Below are 8,182 nucleotides of genomic sequence, written 5' to 3'. Positions count from 1 at the left end.
CAGGACTCTCTCATGAGCCTTGAGTGCTTATGAGTAAGACAAACTGTAACTGCCCATCCTACTACAAAGACAGATGTCAAGGAAAGGTGCTGAAGGATGACCCACCTGGACACAGATGGAAACTCCACAACAATCATTGACCACACACACAACAATCAATCATTGACCATACACACACTCACTGAAGCTAAAAATGTTCTTTTTTCTCATCTCTTAACTTCAAGATACAGAATGGATGATTGGCAAATACTAATTGGATCAGATCCTTACTCCCTCTCACTCACCATTCTTTTACTACTAAATACCTCGAATTTATGTTAATGGAATGAAGCTATGCTCCTCTTACCAGACACATTTAAACCAAAATTCTAAATTTAACCTAGCACATATAAACCTTTGCTATTCTTTAGTACCCCAGCATTTATTCCTTCTGATAAGAGAATCACCCCTCTTCCATTCGTATTCATTCACTTTAGGTGGGGATGACTCCACATGCCCTGCTTAAAGGGGAGTTTGTGATACCTGACTAGATAATTAGAGCACTATGTTTTCCTGGTCTCAATATTGGGCTCAGAATATATGACTCGAAAAGGACCAATGAAGAAAAAGAAAATGTTTTCCAGAAATACAAAGAATTATAGAGATTCTTTCCCACAGAACTTAAACCTTGGAGCATATGACCCTTTTCCCACCCAGGGTCTGTGAATCAAGGCAGAACAGAAGAGTATAGAGTTGAGAGATGAAAGAAGTCACATTCTGGCCAGGTTGCTTGGCCTCCTGAATTCAGCAGTGGTCAAGGCTAACCTACAGCCCTTGAATATTTAGTTATGTAGGCCAGTGAATATTTTTATTAAAAGAAGTCAAGTAAAGATTATATATTTTAATACTTGTCATTTGAACTTGGTCAGTATATTAATTTTCAAATGCTGCCATAACAAAGTACCACAGACTAGGTTGCTTAAACAACAGAAATGTATTGCCCTTCAGAGGCCAGAAGTCAAAGGTCAAAGTGTTGGCAGATATGGTTTCTTCTGAAGCATCCCTCCTTGGCTTGCAGATGGCCACCTTCTCATTGTGTCCTCTCACGGGTATTCCCTTTATGCATGCACATCTGGGGTCTCTCTATGTGCACAAATTTCCTTTTCTTAAATAGACACCAGATATATTAGATTTGGGTGCATCCTAATGGCCTCATTTTAACTTAATCACTTTTTAAAGGCTGTATCTCCAGATACAGTGATATTTGGAGGTACTAGTGATTATGGCTTCAATATGTATTTTGCCATACAGAACTCAGCCCATAATACCAGTAAAAGCAAAAACAAGAGTTGAGAACAACAAAGAGAAAAAAATTTATCAAAGAAACTGTATGAAAGAACTTATTGGAGATAAAAGATCAGCATTTCTAAATTGAAAGGGCCCACCAAGTCTGCAGCACAGACCCTCATCTAGACACATCATTTTAAGGCTTCAAAATGATAAGGAAAAAGAGACCCTAAGAGATTTTAAGGTGAAGAAAATAGATCACCCACAAAGGAACAAGAATCAGACTGTCACCAGACTTCTACTTAGCAGTGCTGGGAACTAGAAGAGAGTGGAATAAGGCCTTTGAAGTTCTAGGGAAATACCATTTCCAACCCTGAATTCTCTACCCAGACAAACTATTGCTTACATTAAGGTAAATAAAAACATTTCTAGGCATTTATTTTTTAATTAAATGCTATTGATTATGCTATTACAGTTGTCCCTATTTTCTCCCTGTGCCCCATCCAATCAGCAACCACTACTCCTTCAACCAGCCCTCACACCATTGTTCATGTCCATGGGTCATGTGTATAAGTTCTTTGGCCTCTCCATTTCCTATACATCCCAATGTCTCTTCTGTAACTACCAACTTGTTCTTCTTTTAATCCCCTCACCTCTTCACCTGTTCCCCTACATCCTCCTCCTTTTTGGAAACCTTTTTCTTAAATAAGTCCCTTTAATATTTCATATAATAGCAATTTGATGATGATGAACTCCTTTAGATTTTTCTTGTCCAAAGCTCTTTATCTGTCCACTGATTCTAAATGATAGCTTTGCTGGGTAGAGCAATCTTGGCTGTAGGTCCCTGCTTTTCATGATTTTGAATATTTTTTGCTAATCCCTTCTACCTTGTAAAGTTTCTTTTGAAAAATCAGCTGACAGCCTTATGGGAACTTCATTGTAGGTAACTAACTGCTTTTCTCTTGCTGCTTTTAAGATTCTCTCTTTATCTTTAAACTTTGGCATTTTAATTAGTATGTGTCTTGGAGCAGGCTTTTTTTTTTTTTTTTTTTTTGCATTCATCTTGTTTGGAACTCTTTGTTCTTCCTGGGTTTGTAAATCTAATTTCTTCACCAAATTAGAGAAGTTGTCTTTCATTATTTTTTCAAATTGATTCCCAATTTCTTGCTTTTTCTGTTCTCCTTCTGGTACCCCTATATGATACAAATGTTGAAATGCTTAAAGTTGTTTGAGGGGCTGCTTACATTATCCTAATTTTTTGGGATTATTTTTTATTCTTGTTGTTCTGATTGTTTCTTTATACTTTAAATCATTCATTTGATTCTCAACTTCATCCTCTCTATTGTTGTTTCCCTGTAAATTGTTATTTATTTCAATTAGTGCATCCATTATTTTGGACTGGATCTTTTTTATGCTGTTGAGGTCCTCACTAAGTTCCTGGAGCATTCCTATAACCAGTGTTTTGAGCTCTGCATCTGATAGATTGCTTATCTCCATTTTGTTTAGCTCTTTTTCTAGAGTTTTGATCTGTTCTTTCATTTGGGCCATGTTTCCTTGTCTCCTCATTTTGGCAGCCTCCCTGTTTTAGTTTCTATGTATTAGGTAGAGCTGCTTTGATTCTGTGTCTTAGTAGTGTGGTCTAATATAGTAGGTGTCCAATAGGGTCCAGTGACACAGTTCCCCTGTTACCTAAGCTGGGTACTCGAGGTGCGCTCTTCATGTGGGTTGAGTATACCTTCTTCTTGTAGTTCAGCTTTGGTTGCTGTTGGCAGGTCAAAGGGAGAGATTTACCAAGGCCAGTCAGCTGCAAGGACTGGTTGTGACCACTGGCCACCAACCTCTGCTCCCCATGGAGAATCAGCTGTGCAGGGGTGGGTGGTGGTACTCCAGTATGGTCTGTAGCAGTCCACTGGGAGTAGTCTCTGAGGCCCCCAGATGGTACAAGTCAAGGTCAGCCACCACCTGTGATCTCCCTGGGGCCATTGTGCCTGGGCTATAAAGCAATCTGAGATGGCTGCTACTTGTGCTGGGCTTGTGGATTCCCAGATGAAGCCAAACTGCAAACTTAGGCTGGCTCTTATTAGCTCCAGACCTGGAACCACTTAGCAAGAAGTTCAGGGGCTGGGGGCTCACTGATTATGGCTGCTGTTTGTTTGAGAGGGTCTAGGAAGTTGTGAAGCATGAGTCATGACCAGCCATTCATATGGAAAAGCCGCTGTTAATAGCTTGGGTGGACCTGAAAGTTGGGTGGGATAGAGTCACAAGGCATCTCCAGAGCAAGGTGAACAGTGTTAGCCAGGTCAATGGAGTCTCAGATATGGGACCTGTCTGCTGGCTCTGTGGCCCTGTGAAGAGGAGGGTTCAGAAGGGGGAAAATGACCTCTGCCTATCTTGCTGTCTGGGAGAAAGCTGTCCTCCAGCTCTCACCCTGATGCCAGACACTTCACTTCCTCTCTATAGGCCACTGGTGACTTTCAAGCTGCTACTCCAGTGTGGAACTCAGAGGGTGTGAATCTGAGTAAATCCATTTGTGGGTTCTTTAAGAGGAACTGCTTGAGACTTTAGAAGTTTCTTCCACCCTACTGGTTTTTGCAGCCAGAAGTTGTGGGAACTTATCTTCCTGGCACTGGGACACTGGGCTGTGGGGGGGTGGGGGCTGGTGTTGGGCTTGGACTCCTTGTTCCTGAGATATCCCTCCCAAATTTTTACCTACCACATGTGGATGTGGGACCAGCCTGTTCCACATCTCTACCCCTCCTACCAGTCTGGGTAGATATGGTTTCTTTAATTCCACAGTGGTTGGACTTCCATTGAACTCAATTTGTGATGGTTGCTCTATAGTTCAGTTGTAATTTTGATGTGGTTGTGCAAGGAGGTGAGCCATGTTTATATACACTTCCATCTTGACTGAAAGTAAGCATTTATTTTTAATATGCTTTGTTGTGGAAGCTATTGAGGATATGCCCCAGCAAAACAAAAGAGCAAATCAAGAACAAGGAAAATGTGGGCTCTCAAACCTGAAACAGTGATGAAATCCCAGAGTGGTGACTGCAACATCTGAAGGACAGTAGGTTTGAGGATGGAGAGATCCAGCAGGGGCATCTCAGGGAAATGGATGAATGTTCTTTAACAGAATGTCTGTTTGGACCAAGTATTTAGAAATAAAGTAAAATATAACATACAGTGCCAGAAAAAGAAAGGAGCTAGAGACTTAAAAAAAAAAAGAAGAAGAAGAAAACAAAGCTCTACCAGAGTGGAAATATAATCATAGTAAAAAATAAGATTCTGCATTCAACAGTTAAAATGAACTTTAGTTCTGAAACTAAACCCATAGACAACAGAATACAGTTATGGTTTTGGGACAGAATGTAAATATTATTGATCTTGACAGCATGGAAATTCAAATGATAGAAATTGGGATGCAGGAGGATGAAAGGAGAGCTATGAGAAAGGGTAAAGAAAGGGTAAAGATGCAAATGTTCCCATTTTCAATATAGAAAGCAAAAAATGTCTATAGGTTATCAAGAAATAGAGTGGGATGTTTACGACAAAGTTTCAAAGGAAAGTGATGAAAGGAATAGAATAGTGATATAGCTAAATTAAAAGAGTGAGGGAAAGAGGGTAGGGAATGGTAAAATCATAATAGATCAGTAGCAGAAATTTAATAACTCACTTCTAAAACTGGCCAATAAGAAAATAGGAGCATAAACATTTTATTTAGATATGGGAGGTAGCACCAAAAGAAACAGTGAGAAAATTACAAGTGGCTGCCCTAGGGAAAAGAACAGGAATTAGAAAAGGATGAAACCAGGAACTTTTATTACCAGAGGTTTTCATACTTTGACTTATTAACCATATTCAGTTATTTTATAAACTTATTTTTAAAATTCTAAAGCATTCTGAGATCACTGCCAAATAGCTTTTAGACCCTTGCTTCATGTAGAGACCCTAATTCTCATGGTCAGCTGCCAAATCCCAGCACCAAGAAGTGCTTTTCATCCATTTTGCTGTGAGCACCATAAGCAATAAAGTCTCTACGATCTTCCATAGGTCAAGAGCTTTTAATAGCTTTTGGTATTTATGTGGTACTTTTCATATGAGGAGTACAGTGCATGTTATGACATTATCTCACCATGTTCCTGTGTAGAAGGTAGGAGTCAGGTATTATTAACCCCATTATACATATGGGAAAACTGAGGCAAAAGGATCTCATAACCAGCCTGCTGGGTTGGTTCTGTCACCAAAATCCTAAAGAGGACTTTTTCTGAAGACTCTTGTGTGAGTAGGCTTAATTATGGGTTGCGTTTCTTCCCTCTTTTGGCTGAGTGATCTGGGTCCAAGGAAGGGTGGAGCCATGGGGAGAAGGCAGTAAGTCAAGGATGGTGGAGGAGGATGGGGAGAAAGACCTAGTTAATTTTGAGTTGAGTCTTATTTCATTAAATAGATCAGAAGGTATTTATAATGCCCTTCCCCCTGCCATTAGGTTTTCAGTCCTTTGCTTGCTGGCCAGGAAAATTCAAAGAAGAATAAAATTGGTGCCCATTCATTTGTAGCTTATAACTTACTTGAATTCATAAGAAATACACACACTGAAAAATATGGGAACAATACTTCCCTGGCAGGTAGAAACAGAACAGTAAGTGAAATAAGACTGTAGGGAAAAGAAAGGTGAGTGAGGGATTGATCAGCCATTTGTTTTCAACCTGTAGATCTTTAGTGAGCACCCACCGTAGACCAGGCACTGTGTTAGAAGCTTAATATATGATACTCCATACCTGCCTTCATGGGCTTACAGACTAGATTATTTGGGGAGAAAATAGTTGGCAGGGAGTATGCAGTGAGAAGGGTCAGGAAAGTCTCCCAGATGAAGTAAAATCTATAAACTGAGACCTAAATAAAGAATGGACTTTGTACCTGCAAAGTGGAGAGAGAGCTTCTGGGCAGAGGGAAGGGACCTTCCAGAGGGAGCAGGGTAGTGGGAGAAAGGGGCTTCAAGGAGAAAGAAGGGCTTGGGCTTGGATCTGACAATGCTTTTCTGAGGTCCTCCATCTTTCTTCTCCTAAGCCAGGACTCTTCAATGAATGCTATTTTTGCCTAATTGAATTTAAGAGAAGTATTCCCACTCCACTTCCAAATCTCTGTCTTACATAACCTAATTTTAACGGCATCAAGATCATGTCTGTTGCAAAAAAAAATCTACAAATATCCTGCCAATTTCAATTTTTCAGTAAGAATTTGTTTTTTTTAAGTGTTCCTTATTAAGAACAATTTCATATTTGTATGACAAGTTAATTGCCCAAGAACTGTTATGTCACCACAAAGTTGCATCTTGAAGTAACAAAGGACACCAATGCTTTGTTAAGAATCTGTGTAAATGGACACATGGACACCAGATGGAATTCCAGCCAAAGCAGTCAATGGAGCTGTCAGATCACTGTTAGTGATTCAGGGGGAGCAAAAGTCCATGCAGCATTGGGTTTCACCAAGGATGGAGTGTACTGCCTTCTTAGCCCCACTTTGGGCCCCTGAAGGAAGCCAGGAGTTGGAGGGTGGGGACAGCCACTAAGTTTACCAGTTTGATAACCAAGGAGGAATACTCCCTGACTTTTCTATGACTAGGACTCTAGGCCAGGCTGAAGGAAATCACTTGGATTACCACACATCATCAGCTACAACCCACCTTCTCCACATGCCGAAGGAAATGGGTCCCTAGCCTCTCTTCTTCTGGAATAAGAACAGTAGGTGGCAGCCCTGGCCAGCATAGCTCAGTGGTTTGAGCGTGGGCTGTGAACCAAAGCATTGCAGGTTCAATTCCCAGTCAGGGCACATGCCTGGGTTGCAGGCCACGGCCCCCAGCAACTGCACATTGATGTTTCTCTCTCTCTCTCCCTCTCTCTCTCTCTCTCTCTCCCTCTCTCTCTCTCTCCCTCTCTCACTCTCTCTCCCTCCCTCTCTCTCTCTCTCTCTCTCTCCCTTCCCTCTCTAAAAGTAAAGAAATGAAATCTTAAAAAAAAAAAAGAACAGTAGGTAGCAGACTACAGAGCATAACTCAGTGGTTTCTGTGTGCTGGGCCAGTCCTAGCAGATGTTATCTTCCCAGCTCTTCAGTGCATTCCCCCTGTGGCCCTATCTGTCCATTTCTCGTCCATTCAGTGTAAATACCTAAACCTGGGAACACTCCCTGATCATCACACAAGACAATGATGACTAAGCCAAAAGAAGCAGGTCCCCAGGCCACACAGGGCCTTTGCTGAGTGCTAGAGCCCAGCCAATAACCTCCTTTAGACAGATCCTGGGGCGGTGGCTGCTCAACTCCCCAGGTTCACCTCTTGTCTCCACCAAAGAGCACATCTTCCCTGATCTAGTGGCTCAGTTGGGTGGGATGACGTCTTGTACACCAAAAGGCGGGGGATTCGATTCCCAGTCAGGACACATACCTAGGTTACAGGTTCAATTCCTGGTTGGGGCATGCATATGGGAGGCAACCAATCAATGAATCGATGTTTCTCTCTCACATTGATGTTTCTCTCTCTCTCTCTCTGAAATCAATGAACATAACCTTGGGTGAGGATTAAAAACAAAGCACATCATAATTCTCCTGGTGTCCCCAGACAGCCTGTTACGTACACATGTGTCTCTGTTCTCCTAGAAACAGATTATTGATATTATTACTACTAAGAATTATTAGTAGTAAATATTTTATTAGTTGGTACTAATGTTATCAAAGTCAGCAAAAATACTTAACTTATAATTATTATTAATGATAGTAAATTTAACTATTTGTTTCAAAAGAATCCCTGTAAAGTTAATGGATTCATCCATGAACCCTCATGAAATATGCATGTTGTTTCCCAAGCATATTTTCTTGATTAATAAAATTAGTAAAAACTGAATAAGAGAATCTATGCTCTGCTGCT

Source organism: Phyllostomus discolor, chromosome 6, assembly GCF_004126475.2.
Source record: "Phyllostomus discolor isolate MPI-MPIP mPhyDis1 chromosome 6, mPhyDis1.pri.v3, whole genome shotgun sequence".
NCBI lineage: Eukaryota > Metazoa > Chordata > Mammalia > Chiroptera > Phyllostomidae > Phyllostomus > Phyllostomus discolor.
Note: the sequence above shows the minus strand (reverse complement) of the source record.